This window comes from Rhineura floridana, chromosome 1, assembly GCF_030035675.1.
Source record: "Rhineura floridana isolate rRhiFlo1 chromosome 1, rRhiFlo1.hap2, whole genome shotgun sequence".
NCBI lineage: Eukaryota > Metazoa > Chordata > Lepidosauria > Squamata > Rhineuridae > Rhineura > Rhineura floridana.
In genome coordinates this window covers 206,078,112-206,099,035 of record NC_084480.1, presented here as the reverse complement: position 1 = coordinate 206,099,035, position 20,924 = coordinate 206,078,112, and the positions used below count along the sequence as shown (strand labels likewise).

The 20,924-nt window shown below is 41.4% G+C and overlaps 1 long non-coding RNA gene across 6 annotated transcripts; it reads right to left on the bottom strand.

The window, feature by feature from the left end:
- Positions 1-510: 510 nt before the first annotated feature.
- On the bottom strand, positions 511-19,035 carry LOC133364808 (uncharacterized). 6 transcript variants are annotated; one of them, XR_009758043.1, is made up of 6 exons: positions 18,408-19,035; positions 17,461-17,613; positions 13,111-14,648; positions 1,670-1,752; positions 877-1,147; positions 511-707 (listed from the first exon to the last, which is right to left on the bottom strand). It is a non-coding gene; the product is annotated as an uncharacterized LOC133364808 (long non-coding RNA). The 6 variants fall into 6 exon arrangements; XR_009758048.1 differs by lacking the exon at positions 877-1,147 and having other exon boundaries at positions 18,408-19,032; XR_009758038.1 differs by lacking the exon at positions 511-707 and having other exon boundaries at positions 797-1,147; positions 18,408-19,032.
- Between the last annotated feature and the right edge of the window lie 1,889 nt (positions 19,036-20,924).

Genomic DNA, 20,924 nt, shown 5'->3' with positions numbered 1-20,924 from the left:
GCCAATAAGGGGAGCCAGGCTTGTGATTTGTTGACCCAGGCAGTGCTTAGGCTTCATTACAACGTCAAAATGGTGGTTTTGAGGTCTTCAGTTTGAGTAAGTAAGAATATGGGTTAAAGTTTTTTTTCTCTTGTGTGTAGCACGCAGTCAGACCCTGGTCTGTTGGAGAGGGCAGTGCTTTGAAAACCTTTCCAATATGAAAGCTTTAATCCAATACTTGCTTTTCTGGGAACAAAGGAATGCTCATCCCATGTACCTGGAGTAAACCCCATTGAATTCATTAGGACTTACTTTTGAGTAGACATGGTTAGGATTGTGCTGTAAATTAATGGGACTTCTGAGTAAACATAACAAAGAATTGTGTTTGTGTTGTAAATCTTTCCCTCCCTTTCCAATCCTATTTTTAAAACAATTAGGCAGTATGTATAAATGTAAATACATTTAGGCTGTGCGTATGATATTGTAATTTAAAGGTGTAATTTTAATTTTGCTAGTTGTTTATTTCACTACTATTGCCATTACATTCAGTGATATACGGGAATTACGATTTACGAGTAACATTAGTACAAAAAACATTACTAAGGATTCTGTATGGTCTGGTACGGGAGGAGGTCCATGGGGGTGACACCATGAGTTACTGCACTGGGTGACACCAAACCTAGTGATGCCACTGTATGACACCTTGAGCTTCTTAGATGAAAGGTGGGCTATAAATAAAAGAAAACAAATAAATACATATTTCAATTCCATACTTTTCATACTGGTGTGGAAAATATCAGTGTAACACAGATGCATCCCACATTAGTCATAATGCGTGGTTCTGCCCCCCAGATGTTCATGCGTACGTATGCTACTGAAAGATATGTGTTCACTCACATGTGGACATCCAGACATTTTATGTCTGCTGTGGCAAGCAGTGGGATACCAAGGAAAACAGGGCTCCACCTGCAGAGTGAGGAAGCCACCTTAGGCAGCAGATGTGGGGGTTCAGGGAAAGGTTGGAGGTGGGAATGCATTGGTCCCTATCCTGTGCCCCCTAAGCAAGCTTCCTGGCCTCAAGCACAGTGGAACAAGCTGTCCTGTCAGCAGTGCTGAAGTAAGACTGTTCTTTTTGGTATGGCAGATGGCATTCCAAAGCAGTTGATGCCTAAAGACAGAGGGTGATTCAGTTATTTAAAGACAGTTGCAATTAATACAAGGCCTACCTCACCTATCCCCTCATCCATAGATAATATAGCCATGCCAATTTAATAAACAAGGTAGATTTGAAAAAATCAAGAAGATTAAAAATCACCAAAAATCTATCAAATTAATATATTTCCTAACACATCATACACACTTATTGGTTACTATAGTGAAGTCCTTGCTGAAAGTAAGCAAATCTCCTTACCACAGAAGTTATTCCTCCAACTTGTGAAGGGGGAAAGGGAGCTTGCTTCCTTAGTAACAACCAAGTATCATAGGCTTTTAATGTGTTTTTAATCTTTCACTAGATTAAGTTATTTAATTGCTAATAATCTTATGGCTAAGTGTATTCTCCAATACATTACAGGTTTGTTTTGCTTCTCAGACTCTCATATTTTAACAAAGAAAAGCAAAAATGCTAAGGTTCAAGATATGCATTCTAGGTGACCCAAGAAGAGTAGGGGTGGCAGAATGTACAACTTACAATGGATCCAGATGAAGGAAACACCTACGCTCTTCCTTTAGAGAAGTTGGTGGTTGTGTCTGGCTCAACAACCATGAAAGAGCCTGAAGAAAGGAAGTAAGAAAGAAGATAAACAACTTAAGAGCCAAAGGTGAATTGGTTGCATTAAACTGAAGGGAGGATTTTGATCATTTAATTGAGCAAGAGAGAGGATTCCAATTCTCGCTGGTCACCCACAAATGCCATCCTCGCACCTGAAAATGTGTTATCAAGTTACAAGGATTGAAATCTCCAATTATAGTCACATCGGGCCCTGCTACAAAGGGTTACTAAGAAAGAAACAACCAATGCTAATTTGTTGGACAAACCTTTTTTTAAAAAAGGGAATCCATTAGCTCTAGACTGATCATGTGATCAGAGGCAACATTCCAAAAGATGAGATCACCTGTATGAATTTTGCCAGTGTAATACTAGATGGTTACATGATGCATCAAAAAACATGTGTGTGTGTTCTAGCAAATTCACAGCTGGGAGTGGGGGGTTATCCAGGAACAAGTTGCAGATCTGCTAGTTATATCACGGCCTGGCAGTCCAAGTGCCCATAACTCCTCTCGCTGTCTATCATTGGTTTAAGCAGCTCACAATTAACAGAAGGGCTGAGTAGTAAAGTGTAAGGGCAGGCTGCTGGGTGCTTAAAAAGGATTGGGAATACCTTTGTTTCTGAATTCTAAAGTCAGTAAGCAATTTAAGTTAATTTTAAGTTTATATTTGTGTTAGAGCCTCATAATAAGCAGCCACTGGCCATAAAGAGCAAGTTATATAGAATCACATACACACACGAAAGATTTAGCTATCCAGCTATAATAATATAAAATATAACTGCTAGAATGTAGCTTCAAACTGTGAGGTCAATGTGGTATCTGGAATGTAGATACAGATGCATAGATATGAAAATAAACATATAGTTACATTTGTGGCAGAAGTCAAATTCTCTCTAAAAAGAGGCACATTCAACTATATACATCCATTTCCAAGAAACTTAGGAATTTTTCAGTATTACAGTGCAAGATCAAATAACCTGTGGCTTCCCACTCATCAAGAATGTAGCCCCTTATACGGAAATCAATCCCCCCCCATGAGAGCAGGTCGGTATGCATAATTAGATATCCCACATCCATATCTCTGGGGCTGTTACCAAATTCCAGCAGAGAATGCGACTCCAATCAAGGTCTAGTATATATAACTACTAGTAATATGCAGATCTATCTATATCAAATGACATATTCATGATCCTTGACAGGGTCTAGAGGAAGCACTGCAATGAAGGTGGGCATCTGTAACCTAAGTATGCAGATTTCTCCTACTAAAACAAATAGGGCAAATATGTCTGTTTGTAGCAGTGTCACCCAAGTGTCAGGGCCCTTATTAGAATTTTCAGACATAATATCTGGTCATTTTTCTATTACAACATTGGTAGAAAGAGAAACACAGAGCCCATCTCCAGTCATCTTAAAGTTCTTCCATGTTACAACATTGTGTAGGGGCTGATACTCTCTAGGCTCTCCATGATTAAGTTAAAATGTATTGGATCCCCACATACACACACTATAATGAACAAATGAAGCTTCTGTATTGGTGTAAAAATAATAACTTCTCTGCATATTTGCCAGCTGAAGTTCTCTAGCTTGATCATTTGCTTATTTATTTGAACACATAGCATCTATTTATTTATGTACTGTACATCTGTCCCTTCAAAGACCAATACATACATTTTATTTATTCATTTATAAGATTTATATCCCACCCTTCCTCCCAATAGGAGCCCACGGCAGCAAACAAAAGCACTAAAACACTCTAAAACATTTAAAAAACAGAATATATTATATATTATATATATTTAAAATATATTACAACAAAACATCCTGAAAAACATATTAAAACAAAACATCTTTAAAAACATCTTTAAAAAAAAAAAAAAGCTTTAAAAACATTAAAAAGCAATTCCAACACAGAAGCAGACTGGAATAAGGTCTCTATTTAAAAGGCTTGTTGAAAGAGGAAGGTCTTTGATAGGCACCAAAAAGATAACAGAAATGGCGCCTAATATTTAAGGGGAGGGAATTCCAAAGGGTAGATGCCACTGCACTAAAGGTCCGCTTCCTATGTTGTGTGGAACTGACCTCCTGATAAGATGGTATCTGCAGGAGGCCTTCACCTGTAGAGCGCAGTGATGAACTGGGTATAATGGGGTAAGACAGCCTTTCAGGTCTCCCGGTCTCAATCTGTATAGGGCTTTGTACACCAAAACCAGAACCTTGAACTTAGCCCAATAGATAATAGGTAGCCAGTGCAATTCTTTCAGCAGTGGGGAGACATGTTGGCAATACCCTGCCAGGAGCACCCCCAGACTACAGACCTGCTCTTTCAGAGGGAGTATGACCCCATCCAAAGCAGGCAACTGACCAATTATCTGAACTCAGGAACCACCAATTCATTTTTTTTTTCAATAATTTTTATTCAGATTTTCATAAAACATACAAGACGAAATCATAAAACATTCAAAGACAAAAAACAAAATCAAAAATAGTTAAACAACAAAAAAAAAAAGAAAAAAAAAACAAAAATAAAAAATAAAGAGTAAAATATTGACTTCCCATTTGTCAAAGATCAAATCAGTTATAAGTCTATAATATATAACAATCCTGTCTCTTAAGTCATATTATAAAATCACTTTCCTCCAGTAGTTATCTTACTTAATCATCAAATCTCATAAACATTACTTTATTCTTTCCACAAAAAGTCAAAGAGAGGTTTCAATTCTTTAAGAAATATATCTATCAATTTTTTTTTCCAGATAAGCATATCGATTAATCCATCTCATTACTAATTATGATAATCTTATTGTCATAACCATAGTCAAAATAAACATTTCAATTAATCCATCACATCAGAATCTGTTAGGTTCAGTAATTTCAGTAGCCATTGTTCTATTATCCCTATTAGTTCCATTTTCCATCTTCCATCTTCAGTAGTCTTGTTAAGTCCAGTAATTTCAATATCCAATCTTCCATTATCAGTATTCCATAATAATCTTGCTGTCAAAGCCATAGTCATATAGTAAGAGTCTGATGGGAATTACCTCTATCCCAAATATTTTCTTGCCATCCATTCTGAATAGGTTGCTGAAATACTGCTGTAAAATCATATCTCTGTTCTTTTTTTCAAAATACACTGGGTCATCTCTTAAAAGTTTTTCCATTGTCACATGGCTGCAGTTAATTCCATAGATTTTCTCTATATTGGGCTCCATCACATCATTCCAGTCCAGAAGATTATCCATGCCATTGATAACTTTATCTCTAGAATCTTCATTAATTTCTTCAGAGATAACATTGAGTTCCAAACAATAGATTTTATTTCTAAAGTCCATAGACTCCAAATCTTGTTCCTGTTCCACGTTTGTTCCAATCTCCGGGATCTCCTCTCTCACAGGGACCCCTGTTCCAGTCTCCAGGGTCTCCTCTCTCACAGGGACCCCTGTTCCAGTCTCCAGGGTCTCCTCTCTCACAAGGACCCCTATGTCTTTAATCTCCTGTGTCTCCAAACAATAGATTTTGTTTCTAAAGTCCATAGACTCCAAATCTTTTTCCTGTTCCACGTTTGTTCCAATCTCCGGGGTCTCCTCTCTCACAGGGACCCCTTCCAGGGTCACCTCTCTCACAGGGACCCCTATATCTTTAATCTCCTGCTTCATTTTACTCAATTCAATTTTCAGCTCCTTACAACCCTGTCGCAGGTTTTGTTTCGTTATCTCAATCTCATCCATTATTTTCTGAAACATAGTTATTTCCAGATTCTCAGCCACTTTCTTAATTGCCATTTTAAAAGAAAAATATAGGAAAACCACTTCTTATTTCAGCAACAATTGGGTTAATACTCCAAACTTGGTGACATCACAGTATAAACAGAGCAGACAGCCTTATCTCTCCATGCTTAAGTAAACAAAATGCAGTTCCCAGGATCGAAACAATTAATGGCGGTCGTCAGGAAACAGATTCGTCAAAATAAAATAGACCAAAAAGAGAGTAGTCTCAGACAATATAATATTCTTCAAAATAAAAATCTGGAATAGAAATCCCTCTTCTGTGTATATCTTTAGAATGCAAATCCAGGACAGCTTTTTGCAACAAAAACAGAGATAAGCTATTAATTAGTGAGTAACAGAGAGAAGTTATGGCTCCCCAGTGAGATGTCAAAAACCGATCAATCTGGCAAATCTCTTTTAAACAGCAACAATTTAAGTCAAGTAAAAGAAAAATATAGAAAGAAGGGTGCTTGCCTGTTAGTGCGTTCTCTCTTAGAAGATAAGATGAACGTTCGCTTTATCAGATAGAGCTTGTTGTTGAAAATCCGTCCCACCTTCGTCGGCTGGACCTCGTCCCATAAATTAATGAGATCTGGTCGTCCCAACAAAAATAGGCTTTGAGGTTAATCTCTTCGTTTCTCCCTACCCGGGAGAAGTTTAATCAGTCAAAAAAAAAAAAAACCTGACTGATATATCTGAATAAGCTTCTTTTGAGGCAGGAGCCCGTCTCAAAAGCAGGCACAGGCTAAGTCACCCTTCCCAGAAGTAGGAACCACCAATTCACAGCACCTCCATCTTGCTAGGATTCAGACTTAGTTTATTGGCCCACGTCCAGCCCACCACCGAGTCCAGGCACCAGTCCAGGGCTTGCATGGCCTCTCCTGATTCAGATGTTACAGAGAAATAGAGCTGGGTATCATCAGCGTGCTGCTGACACCTCTCCCCAAATCTCCTGATGACTGCTCCCAAGGGTTTCATGTAGATGTTAAACATGGGAGACAATATGGTACCCTGTGTCACCCCACAGCACAACTGACAGATGGCTGAAAGACAATCACCCAATGATATTCCCTGAAAACGACCCAGGAGATAGAGTCCGAATCACTGTAAAACAGTGCCTCCGATATCCATCTCACTAGGGTTGCCAGATGTCCGGTTTTCAGCCAGAGACTCTGGATTTTGGGAGTCCTCTCTGGGTCTCCAGGTGAGTCACCTTAATCTCCGAGCTCTCAGCTTTCATTTTAAAAAAATTAAGTTTCTAGGTGGTCTGGTTCACGAGATATACCCCAAAACATCAGCTGTCACCTCTCCAACTTCTGTTAAATCAGCTCGTAGCAGGCTGCCAAATGGCCTGACTTGGTACAAAAGAGCAAAGAGACCCAAGGGCCACAGTCTTCTCCAGTCCTTCAAGTGCTGCAACATATCATATGATAGGAGGTTTTCTGCAAATGTAAAATTTTATGTGCACACAAATAAGCAACATGAACTCTGAGGAGCTAGGCAGATTATACTCATCCACGTGCTTTGGGTTCTTGAAGCACGTGCGACCAGAGGACTCATCTGTCTTTTTCTCCCTGCTTTACATGGTGCCAGATTAGTCTACATTATGATTGTCTATACCCCATGCTCATTATGCGTTTTGGAGATGGATGAAGATAGGTGTAGGTGATTATTTCAATTATCCCTATTGCACAAAGATAGGATGTGTTGCCACTCCTTGTATATAAATGAGAAACATCTGTAATTAATGATTGAAATAGGTGATTAGATCTCTCATTGACTGAATAGACAGATGTATTCTCATGCCGGCACTGAACTTCAATGAGACGTTTTAAATCAGGGCTGGGGAATCTGCAGCCTTCCTGATGTTTTTGGACTTCAGCTCCCATCAGCCTCACCCAGCCTAGCCAATGACCAAGGATGATAGGAGTTGGAATCCAACAACATCTGGAGCACTACAGGCTTCCCAGTCCCATTTTAAACACTTGTTTCATTCCTTACCAAGAAAGTAACCATTCAAAATTCTAATTTGCTAAGCAGGAATTGAGGCGCACACAGCAGTGGGGAAGTTTAGGGGTGGGGAGGAGTCTCAGATATCAAGAGTTCAACTCTAATCAATTTATGAACAATTTGCCCAGGCAAAAAAAGGAGAATGATGCTAGTTTCCTATAAATCAGTGACCAGATATCAGAGCCTACAAAAGCCAAATTCTGAATGCCCTCCATGAGCTAAATTATTGTAATTACAAAGATTATACAAATATACAATGACATCATCTAATCAACTCATATTATAGTATGGACAAGCTGAATTCAGAATCATAGAAACAATTTATTTCAGACTGTGTGCCACCTACGCTAATTAGGTACTCTGTCATCATTGCAAAACCAATAGAAAAAATAAGGGGAAGGTTGTAAACCTATTTTTGGCTTACTTAGGAATCATTATTTTTAAAGAAGAGGAATAATGCAAAAAAATCCCAAAACCTGGAAATAAAATGATCAATATAATGCTGACCAAGATTATTAGCATAACACAGTTATCATAGGTGCGGATCCAGATATCCCTTCTCAGGCTTTATTTGTCTCATACTCCAAAACTTCCGTAACACTATCTGGGCTAAACAATAAACAAAATGACACGTAGATATTTTGCCTGCTATCAACATAGAGGAGCCATAGATCTTGGTTCAAGCAAGATACAAATTAACAAGGTTTTTTAAATAATATGCAAATACATATATTTATGTGCAATGTTCTTCCAGAACAGATGTGCTACAGCTGTAAGAACCTTTACCACTAAATGTCCCCCAACTTCATTATGAAGCTAGAATAAGAATAGAGAACCCATACCTCCTCACCCCTACCCCCTGGAAATTGCTGAACTACAACTGCCATCATCCCTGACCATTGACCATGCTGACTAGGGCTGATAGGATTTGGAGTCCATCAACATCTGGAGGTCTATCCTACAGTTTCCCCATCACTTAACTAGATCATTTCTAGACTATGGAGCTCTGCTTAGAGAATATTGACTAAGGCAAAAAACCTTGCAGTTTAAGAATGTACCTATAGCCAACAGATATTTCTATCAAACTTTAAAAAGCAGGGAAATTGGGCAGCTATAGTGAACCAGGGGAGCAGGAGACCTGACCTCTCTGAGAGGTTTTTTTTGCTATCAGTGAATTTCTCTGCTTTTTAATCTGGGAGGTAAGAAATGGGATCTGTGCAAATTTGCTGAGAATGGATTGATCATTTGCATGCTTATTGAGTTCAGTGGGATTTACTCCCCTGCAATCATGCTTAGGATAGGTGAAACTGACCACAGGGGATGGGGAGGGGAGGAGGGTTGGGAACTAGGCAAGAGGAGTAGGAGTAGGGAAGGTTTGATCATTTGCATGTTTATTGAGTTCAGTTGGATTTACCCCCATGTACTCATGCTTAGGATAGATACAACTAACCAGGAGGGAGGGAGGGGGGAGTGGGCAGGGGAGGAGGAAGGAGGAAGAGGGGAGGGGAGCAGGAAGGGAGGAGGAAAGGAGAGGAGAGAGAAAGGAGGGGAAAGGTAGGTCTGATGATTTGCATGTTTATTGAGTTCAGTGGGATTTAATCCCGTGCAATCATGCTTGAAAATGAAATGGACTACCTTCAAGTCAATTCTGATTTATGGTGACCCTATGAATAGGGTTTTCATGATAAGCAGTATTCAGAGGTGGTTTACCAATGCCTTCCTTTGAGGCTGAGAGGCAGTGACTGGCCCAAAGCCACCCAGTGAGCTTCATGGGTGTGTGGAGATTCGAACCCTGATCTCCCAGGTCATAGTCCTAGGACAGGTAAAACTGACCATGGGGAGGAGGGGGAGGAGGAGGAGGAGGGGGGGGAGGGGAAGAAGGAGAGGAAGTGAGGGGTGAAGGAACAGGGAGGGAAGGGGCAAAAGGGAGGGGAAGGGGAGGACACGTTTGATCATTTGCATGCTTCAATGAAATTTACTCCTGTGCAATCATGCTTAGGATAGGTGAAACTGACCGGGGGGGCAGGGAGGGGAGGAGGGCAGGAAGGGGAGGGGGAGGTAGGAAGGGGGAGGAGAGGGGAAGAGGAGGAGATTGGATGGGTGGGCACTGAGCAGAGGTGAAGCCCCTTTCCTTTCCAAAAGGAAAACACTGTGAACAGTATTGTTGCTTTTCAGTGTTTCCCCCACCTTTTTATTCTACAGCAGGCACATGTAGCCACCCACCCAAATTTAAACCAAAGCTCTCCCTGGCCACATCCACACCACACTGTTATGTCACTTTAGGCAGTCATGCCTTCTGCCAAAGAATCCTGGGAAGTGTAGTTAGGGAATGGTGCTGAGAGTTGCTAGGAGATGCCCTGTTCCCCTCACAGAGCTTCAATCAGAGCGGCTGATTATTAAACCACTCTGGCCACTGGAGCTCTGTCAGGGGAATAGGAGTCTCCTTTCAGCAGCTTTCACAAACTACACTTCCCAGGATTCTTTGGGGGAAGCCATGACTGTCTAAAGTGAGATCAAGGTCTGGTGTGGGTGTAGCCCCTTGATTAGGCAAGCCCAGCAGCTGTGAGTCTGGCTTTTAGAACACTGACACTTGGTTCTTACTGAGCATGCCTGACATTATCATTGAGTCCAAGCCAAAATTTCTTAAATTAAAAATCAGCCAGGCATTTTTTTAACTTTTAAACTACAGAAGATGAAGGTCAGAGTATGGGGCAAGGTCAGTAATAGGATTACAGGTACTCTGTGAACATGTCTGATTTGTAATTAATTTCAACAGATTATGAGAACAGAAAAAGTCCAAAAGGGGTCTGTTTTTTCTCTCTCTCTTTCTACACTTTGCACTCTCAATTCTCTCTGACTGTTTTGTGTATTGCCATGAAAATGTAGAGGGTTGTTAAGCAAGAGTTTCTGAGTTCAGGACTATAAGTTTTGTAAGGTTTTGTTTAGAAATGAGCTTATGGGAAGCATCAGAATGGCATGGGGGTATTTTCAATTTAACATTGCAGAATGCAAAAAAATCCATGCTGACTATACTATATAGCCACCCTTGTGACTGTAGAATTAAGTGACCACACAAAGCTTCCCCCTATACCAACTCTGATTATAGGTCCATCCAGACCAGTTCTCATCTCATGTGATTCACCAGCAGTCCCTTCCTGTCTTGCTACCCAACATTCTTTCTGGCTGGGAATAGTAGGGATTGAACCTGTGGCCTTCTGCATGCTGTGATCTCCCACCGAGGTATGGCCATCCTCCATAGACCAGAGTTGTGCTCAAGAGTATATAACCTGGACTTCCTTCATCTGGAACTAAAATGACAGCACATAAAACATTTATTATTGTGCACTGGATTCTGTTGTGGTGTCATCTTGGATCAGCTCAAAACAACTGTATCCAGCTCATAAGTAGACAGAAGTGTACATTCATCCTATAATATCCTGTGGTGACTTGTGGCAACACTCTATTGAACAACAACAAAAAAGAAAAATCAGACGGCTGAGAAAGCTGCTCACACACTCATAAAGTCAATGCATTTTTTTTGGTCATGGATTTAATGGAGTCGGATTGTACTCTTTATGAAAGGCACAATCTTGACAAAATGAAGCCTGTTTATACAGGTACAACAGTTGCATTGATTTTTAATGGGATTTAAGTATGTCTCTTTCTTTCTGGATTGAGGCCTTGGGCTTTTGTTTTAATACACCCATTGGGTTAGATGCTTGCCTAGGAGGCTCAATTAAAAACAGCACCAATAAAATGTAATTAAAATGGTAATATATTAAATAAAACAGACTGAATGCGATCTCCAAGGGAGTGCCTGTGTGGATAGTTCTTATGTCAGCACACCTCCCTTGCATTGTTCTTCAGAGGGAAATACAAAGCACATTGTTTCAAAATGTCTTGGAGGACAGAAATTCTACTGTTTTTTATTCTGCCTGCTGGTTTATCAGTGTTCAAAACAGGCTTTTAGCAAGTTCCTTTTTAAGTATCAATGATACTTTGTGGTTTTTATAGTGTTTTACAGTTTGTAAACAGCTTCCAGCACAGGGTAAGGCAGGATATAAACCTGCAAAATAAATATGTTCCCTTCCAAGCAAGACTCCAGCCACCCTAGTGAGAGGAGAAGCAAGGATATTAAAACTTTGAGGCAGTTGTCCATAGAAGAGCCTTTAATTTTTGAATAAAACTATGGAGGAGCTGATGATAACAGGCCCAGAAACATGTATGCACTGTATAAATATTCATGGGTATAGCGAATTACAAGTTATTCCAGTCAGAGTTGCTAGCAGGGCCGGTTCTAAAGGGCGGCCAGGTTAGGCACTGGCCTGAGAGCCCCGGAGCTACAAGAGCCCCTGAGGGGCCCTTTGCTCCCCTTCCACGTTCCGCACCCCCCCATGCCCCCCACTTACCTGTCAGCCGGCTTTTTAGCATTGCCCTTAATGAAGATGGTGGCCGCAGCTTCCCTAAGGTACTGAAGCCGCTGCCGCCATCTTAGTTGATGGCAGAGATGTGCACGCATAGCACGTATGTGTGCCATCAACAAAGATAGCGGTGGAGGAACCACGGCCGCCATCTTCATTAAGGGCAATGCTAAAGACTAGACTGGTAGGGGGGCATGGGGTGTGTGTGGGGCCACACGCACACACACACACCAGGGAGTCAGGGCAAGCTAATGCCCAAGGGCCCCCGCATGCCTGGAGCCGGCCCTGGTTGCTAGTGAAGAATTAGTTGCTGCCAAAGTATTCCGTCCGCAGATGATTAAAAGACACAGTAATACAAACACAGATAGCGGTAATCGATTCCTCTTCAGTTTCCTCCAGACTTGAAATCAAACTTGGAATATGAGCATTGTTTGGCTTAGCTTACAGACCCTGCAACAGACACAGAAAGCTTTTTCCTCATTTCAAGCCATGATATCTGCAGCAGCAAAACACTGAGTATCCTGTGGGATCAGAAAATGTGCATTTGTGGTTCAATAGAGATTCTATGGTACTGTCCGTTATGCAGAGTACATTCAGAGAAAATCACTCAGGCACTTTTCTAAAAACAGATGGGTAATTGGCCCATGAGATTCTAAATTAAATTTGTGCTAGGTGGGGTAGTTATGTCTGCAACCCATAAAGTAGTTAAGATTCGCCAAGTGGCAGTAGAAATTCATATGATTATGCTGGGCAGGCTATTAATTGGAAATGTAATGAAACTCAATAGCAATGTTGGGTGGCTTTCCTCTACTCTTGAAAACTACTTAGTGTTGTTTCTGCACTTTGATATTCTGCAATATTGTTACAATTCATTGAGTCTCACCATACATTTAAATAAATAAAAGTATTTGAGGCTGCATAAATCCAGATGTTGCACGTAGTCAGCATTTCTGAATAATAGTCATGTCAGTATGTTTGACTTTTCCCAATATTCATACATACTACAGATATAAACATTAATAGAATCTGATCATCACAAGCAACCTCATTCTCCGATACTAGTCACTATAAAACCATGCAAGAAAGTGCCACAACGAGTTGTCATATACTTCTTTTGCATCAATCCTTTAAAATCTATAATCTGCAATAAATAGCATAATACTCACCAACTGCTGGCTGGGCTGATGAGAGTTGTACCTCAAAACATCTGGAGACTGGGGAGGCTGCTGTAGCTCCATAGCAGCCAAAGGAACAAATTGACAATGTATGTCCAAAGTATGCATTCAAATGAGACTGTGAACCTTGCAGAAGAATGTTCACATTCCTCAGTAGATCAAAGTCCTTGTCAGATGACAGACTAAACAAAATGTAAAAAGTTTGTGAATTCAATTAAAGTTTAAATGTATGCAAAATAAACAGAATGACCATTCACAACAGCAGTAATTGGAGATAACACAATCATGATAGATTTGCTATGTTAATTAACTCCTGTAGTAGGACAGGAACCATTAATATCATGCAACTTTAGCCCCTCAGTACAATGCCCTGAAAAACTTCAAAACCATTCCAAGTGCCCAAAAATATGCAGGTCAGCAGTCCCGTTTCAAAACTTCTCTTTCACAAACATTCAGAAGCCAATAACACATACACTAAAATAGCACTTTCATAAAGCAGCATGATAATATTGCCTCAGAATTCACTGGCTTCCTTGCCATATCAGTTCACTACATTGTCAAGAGTCCTGTGTTGTGAATTTAAAACCACAAATATAGCAGTAAAAGTAGAAAATAAAACCCAACCATGCAAAGGCTGCAATGACCAAAGCACAAAAGTGTCTCTGCTGCAACCTGAATTTAATTCTTATCACTGTGTTCCTGTACATGTCAGATAAGTTGCACTAAGTTCAGTGGGGCTTGCACCTAGGCAAATGGGTATAGAATTGCAGCCAGTGGCATTTTATTGACTGTTTCTTTTGCGATTAGCATCAGAACTTGAACTTCTGGTGATTATCAGATGCTATTAGTGCAGGGGTTGCCAGCATGGTGCCTGTGGGCACACATGTACCTAAAGAGGCTTCCCTTGGGCCCCTCCCCCGCCTAAATTATATTGTAACCAATTGACTAGGTTGTGGTGTGTGCTTAGTTGCGGGGGGGGGCACAATAGTTTCTCCTGTTTGCAAATGTGCCTATGGGCCCAAAAAGGTTGGTGATCTCACTGTCAGTGTGTACTCCCTCCTTTTGTGCATGTCAGCTTGTTCTATTATGTTTGTTTATTTATTTATTAAAATAATTATAAGCTACATTTTTCATAAACGTATATCAAGGTGGCATTACAGCATACAAAAATGTTACAGAATTAAAAATCAGCCAAAGTATTATAAGAAACAATAATAAAAGCATCCGTAAGTACTGCATTGGTTGGAAAAGAAAACTGACGTTAAAAGGCCTGTTTAAAAAGTTCAGTTTCAGGAGATGCCTGAAAGAAGGAGGGGATGGTTCCCACTGAACCTCTGTTGGTAGGGAGTTCCACAGGGTAGGTCCTACCACACTGAAGGCTCGGTCCCTGGTGGAGGCCAACTGAACCTCAGGGGTGTGAGGAACCACCAACAGTGCCCCTTCAGAAGATCTCAGTGATAAAGTTGAAGCATAGACAGTCAGGCGGTCCTTAAGGTATTATGGGCCAAAGATGTTCCTTTCTCTTTGTTCTGTGGTACAAGATGAAATGCAGAATCTAGATTAGCAAACAGAACAATCATATGCACTTTTACCTCTGAATAAATCCCATTCAAAATAGTAGGATTTTAAAGAAAATATGCATAAAACCAGGCTAATACAAGCTCAATCCAATGCATGCTTACTCAGAGTGAGCTTCTCTCTCTTCAGCGGGCCTTACTCTAGGCAAATGTATACAGGATTGCAGCCCAAGAAGCTTGGACCCCATTTTCAAATCTCCAAGAATCAAGGGGAAAGAAACTAATAGCCCAAGCCTATGCATGTTTACTTGGAAGTAATGAGTGTTGTTTCATTCGGTTTCTGCGCGTTTTTGTAGTGGGCATCTGCAGACACCTTGTTATTGTGCATTGAGGTTTACACCTTTTTTCTGGCCATGCTTCTGTGCATTTTGCTGCAGTCTGGCACACACACAAATTTACCTTTTCCCACCCCTTTCTTTCCATGGCAAGAAAGGCGTCTCCTGTTCCATTTTTGTGTGTCAGATTGCAGTGAAAGGCATAGGCACACTGTCAGTGAAAACAATATGGCAACTGTGAAGTGGATGGAAAATTCATAGAAGTAGTGCTGGGTGGATTGCTTCTCCAAAATCGGGAGAGTTGTCAAGGAGGTTGTCAACTTTTAGGGGGCCTCTTTGGCCTTCAACAAAAGCTTGATATGCAGGAATTGGCAGGTAAAGCATTTCTTTGGAGCATGCAAAAAAAGGTTACCCCCTGCTAATTATTGCAGATAAGATGAGCCCCGCCGTATCAGATCAAAAGCTCTGTCTAGTCCAGCATCTTTCCTGCTTCCTAGAATGGCCAACCAGATGCCTCCAGGAAGGCCACAGCCCACCCCAAGGTGGTATTCAGAGGCATAGCTTCTCTGAAGGGGGGGTTTCCTGTAGCTATTATGGCAAGTAACAATTGACTTCTCCTCTGTGAATTTGCCTAATCCTCTTTTAAAGTTTCTGGCAGCAAATTCTGTAAATGGATTGTGCATAGGGATGGACAAATCTGACCATTTCAGTTGCTCATTTCTCTGACCTTAAGGTCAGTTCTCTACAACTCCACGTGTTTCAGGGTGTTGTTGTTGTGTTTTTTTTAAAAAAATCCTTTTGAATATTCATTAGCATTTTAGTGCATATTTTTCCCAAAATACACATTTTTGCAAAGCCATTTTTTCTAATATCATACATTTTTGTATGCTATTTACACTAAATTGGGGAAGAGCTGTAGCTCAGTGAGAGAGCAACTGCTTTGCATGCAGGAAGGCCCTGGTTCAATCCTTGGTGTCTCCAGGAAGGACCAGGAAACACTTGCCCGAAACCCTGGAGAGCCACTGCCAATCAGTATAGACGTTACCCAGATAGATGGGCCAATGTATAAGGCAGCTTCCTGTGCTCTTAATATATGCACCCTTTACTCCACTATATGGCTGGAGAATTACATTGCAAAATTCAGAGAAGTGCAAATTTCAAAGGATAGCTGTGTTTCAGTTTGAGTATTGTTTCGGGAAGTGTGGATTACATAGGCCTTTAAATGTGAACTGCATCCAGTTTCTCCCCCATCCCTAAACTGTGCATGATGGAAAGTATTTTCTTTTTGTCTGTCCCAAATTTCCTGCCGATTAGTTTCACTGGATGATCCGCCTCTGCTAACTCTAGAATTATGGAGCAACCCCCCCTTTTTTTCTTACATATAATAAAAATGTAAAAGTGTCATCACGCAGTTCCCAGTGGATGATTTGTACTGCCTCACCATAATCCTTGATTGCATGAAGTCCAGCGCCGGGGGTTAAGGGAGCAAAAGAGAAGGCAGTTGCACAACAGCAGCGCCCATAGTATAACAGCAAGAAGGGAGGGAAACTGACATGGGGAAAGTGGTGGTTTAAAATAACAAAAGAGATCTGAATAGGTTGGGAAGGGAGGAACACCAAGGTGGTGTTTTTTAAGCTTTAACATGGAGAAATAGCAGAGATGGGTACAACACAGAAGCTAACACAACAGAACCTTACCCAACTCCATTCTCACTGGACTCAAACTCCAGCTCACTGTACTCAAACCTCTGCCATTGTTAAAACCACACTTTTTCTCTCTGTATCTCTCATTCCCTGCTTCACACAAACCTCTGCCGTTGTTATAACAGCCACTTTCCCCCTTTCTATATCCCTCCCTTCTTACTGTACTCAACTTCTCCCTCTTCCATTCCTCAGCCGCCTGATGTGAGAGTAATAGAGGATATGGAACCCTCAAATATTCCATAGTGCCTTTACACAATGTATTTCCAATGGAGGCCAGTGGAATCTAAACTGATGGGGCAGAGCCTATGAGGTCATGTGGGGCAGAGCCTATGAGGTCATGTGGGGCAGAGCTTATGAAGTCACCATCCTCCTTCCTTGCAAGGAAACAGTGGGCACTACAGTTCTGCAAATACTTAGCACATAAAAATGTCTTATCTTGGTTCAGAAGGATTCCCTGCAGTCACAGTTGTAGTCATTCCTGCTTCTACACACACACACACCCTTTGGTTTACCACAGGAAGTTAGCTATTTCTTGCTGGCCCTGATTGTTGGGAGCAAAGCACCAATGCACGGTGCAAGTGACTTGAACCAGTGAGGAGCAACAGACAGAAAGGCAACCTATTCTTTCCTCTGCTGATTCCTTCTCTAAAGTGTTTGTTGTTCTGACAGGCTTTGCTCCTCCCTTCCTCTCTTTGTTCTAAATTCATTAGTAATGGCTCCCTGAGTGCAGGCTGTGTGGCTACTTCAGCATGAATGAGTTTACCTCTTTGTAGTAATAAACCTTACGTTTATTCTTTCAGCTACCAGTCATTTCTCCACTCCGCTTTCGTGTTTGTGAGTCCTTTTATTCAGTAAGAGAAGGTTTTCTTCAGCTGTCGTATATTTATGTTTCATTTAGATTCCCATCCCTGGAGGTTTCTGGTCCTGCCAAGACATTTGCTTGAGGGAGAAAAATGTTTTTGTGTGTCATTAGTATAGTACAGCCTTGATTATCCTAAATGTTTTTGGTATCTCCCTCCCCCCAGCAAAGGTTTGGAAGTTTGGATATAGAAGTGTTTTATAGTTCCCACCTACCTGAACAGGCTTAGATTTTGTCATGTGACACAGAAGTCAAACCTTAACATGCAATGGTTAGAAGTGTGTTGAAAAGAGGTGTTTGATTTTGAAACTTATGTTTTATTACTGATTATTACTTTCTAGTTGAATTAATGATCCTGGTAAGCAACTCTAAAAACTTTTTTAGGTTGAAGAATAGGATAAAAGGCTTTATTTTTCTGTCAGTTGTACAGTATGCAAAAGTAAAATCTTCATGCTTCAGGATAATGGGATTTGCTTTGGTTCTTCAAGCAATAAGTTGTGTTCACGGGTTAGCAAAAATAAAAATAAACTGGAGTCAACAAACCAGAAAGAAACAATCTTTACTTTAAAAGAGGAGTTGGAATCCCTTCAAATATCATGCTGGATCAAGCCAAAGGTCAATCTAGTCCAGCTTCTTGCTTCCCACAATGGAAACTACTCCCCCCCAATAATACCAAGCAATGCACACACCAATCTCTCCCTCTCTTCAAGCAACAACACTTGCATTTAACAGAAAGCTTAAGAATTCTCCCCACCCAATAAAGCAATGCACACACCCCACAGATCTACTATCCCCCCCTTCCAGTCCCAGACCTCGAGAAAGAGTCAAGAAGGAAGCCAATGCTCAAGCAAGGAATAAAAAATAAAGGACTTACCTCCTCGCCCAGGGAAACCTGCAGCTGATTTGTCTCAGTCAGTCCTCTCCTTTCTCATTCACACAAATTAAGAAAAATCAATGGGTTTTTGAGCCCAGGTGCAAGTGTTCTGAAAATGAGGGATTGGAATTGTCTGCAAGGTGCAGACACAGAAATAGGAAGAATGACTGGCTGGGGAAGGGTGGACACAAACTCTCCCTCCCCTCTGTTTATTTTCTGGGTCTTTTGATATGCAAGTGAGTCTATTAGCTACTTTGAAAAAAGATGGGGGAAATGGTTTGTCCTCTGCCTTGCCTAATGAAGCCATCTCTAATCATGCTTGATTTTTTTAACCATTTCCCTCCCAGGAGACAGGGTAGAACCATCTACTTGTAATAAGAAGTCCTATGGCTTTGGAGGTTTTTTTTGGGGGGGGGATACAGAATCTTGGGAGGGCTACACTCCACTTTGCCCTTCAGACCAGCCTCCTCTGTGTATTTCACTCCTGGTACCATGTGTTGTCTGCAACATGAAGTTCCAGATTTAATGTAGTAATTTAGAAGAGTTTTTTTAAAACCCATATATGTACAACATCCATCAACCAAATTTAGCTTTCTCTAACTGAACAGACTTACTCTTAAGAGTCTATTTATCTTAAAGACACAGTAACATATATTATCATGGGGTGGGTGTGCATACACAAAGGAGGCTGCAGAATAGAACAGGAGGCATGGAAATGGGGGTGGTCTCTGTGCAAAAGGGAGTTGAGAAAATGAAATAGGAGGGGAAAGGAGGTGAAGGTGAAAACTGGGGCACAAAGGAAAAGGAGGGAGTATGATGCATGGGAATGGGGGTGAAGATGAAAGTGTAGGTACAAAAGGGACTGCAAAATAGAAGGGATAGTGGTTTCATAACTGGGTGGAAGGTGGAAAGATTGCTTAAACAGCCTTTCCCAACCAGTGTGCCTCCAGATGTTGTTGGACCACAACTCCCATCAGCCTCAGCCAGCATTGCCAATGGTCAGGAAAGATGGGAGTTGTGGTCCAACAACATCTGGAGGCACACCGGTTGGGAAAGGCTGGCTTAGTAGTTGCAATGTATGGGAGAAGGAAGATGCAGGAGGTTACCATGGGGATGGTCTGTGTACAAAGGGAAGTTGCACAAAAGGAGGGGGGAGGAGGAGGAGACATGGGCACGGGGGTAAAGGTGAAAACAGGAGTGCAAAGCAGGGCCTTAGAATAGAAATGGCTATAGAAATGAGGGTGGGAAGGTGAAAAGGGAGCTTAGTAGTGGTATGGGGTTGGAAGGGGAAGCTCTAGTGGGCTAATGTGTAGGGAGTGAAGGTTGACAAGTGGAGAGGGCAGGGGTGCAGCCCCTAGTCTACATATAATTTTATATACCTCCATCACATCCCCCACCCCCAGTTGTCTTTTTTCCAGACTAAGAAGCTTCCACATAGAGAAGATACTCCAAGCCAAACTCTAGGGATGGGGAGCCTATGACTATCCAGATGCTGCTATCATCCCTGACCATTGCCCATGCTTGCCAAGAACATATGAAGGGCCACAAGTTAACCACCCTTCCCAAATCAGATCAAGCTGCTGATCTTGTTGAAACACAGAAAACCCTATGAGAAATCTATCAGGTCAGTATTCTCCCACCAAGGCGAGCAGAGGGACATGCAGGCATGCTCATAGCTTCAACAAAACCAACTAGACATCAGGTAGAAATGAAAGAGTACAGCCTCTCTGTTCCTCATGCTAGGAGAGCTCTCAGGTATTTTGCAGTGGCTGGGAAATGTCTACCTCTCCACCACCCTATCACATGATGAAAGAGTAGCCCACATCTTCTAAGATACACTACATTTTAAAGGAGCCCAGTGTACTTTCTCCAGCAAGAAGCTCCCACAAATATTATTTGGCTGGCATTCCACATTGTTTTGTATGCAACCCAATGGTTAATCCAGTCCTGTTGACATCAGGGCAGTTCCCACCCAAGGAAGTGCTTAGAAAATTAGGTCACAGGCCATTTTCAATCATTAACAGAGTTCCTTTCCAAAGCCTTTAGTGCTGCCCTGAACATTTCTTACTCAGTTTGTTGCAGTTCAAATAAATTGCAGTTCTTCTCACAGCTACTGGTTCCCACATCTCTCCCCCCTCCACACATACCTGACTGAACCAGTGCACCTCCAACAGCTGCATGACAAATGGTGCTGCAGTAGGTACATCTGTGATGCAGTCATGGGAGAGAGCTGCACCTACTGAATTTCTGCAGCAGTTAAAGCAGACCTACACAACCTGCAATCCACTGAGCTGACATCAGTCCACATGTAATGTGGTTTCCCAGATGTCTTGACTATCACCTGGTTACTGCCGTCTCAAGCAGAAATGAAAGCCAGGAGGTTTATCCAGCCCTGGATGGGTCACAGGTGATATGTAAAGGCACACTGTTATTGTCAAGGAAAAACACAAGACACATTTCTGTTTTCAACAAATGAGAATACAGGAGCACTTAGCATTGCCCGGTTCCAAGCCAGAG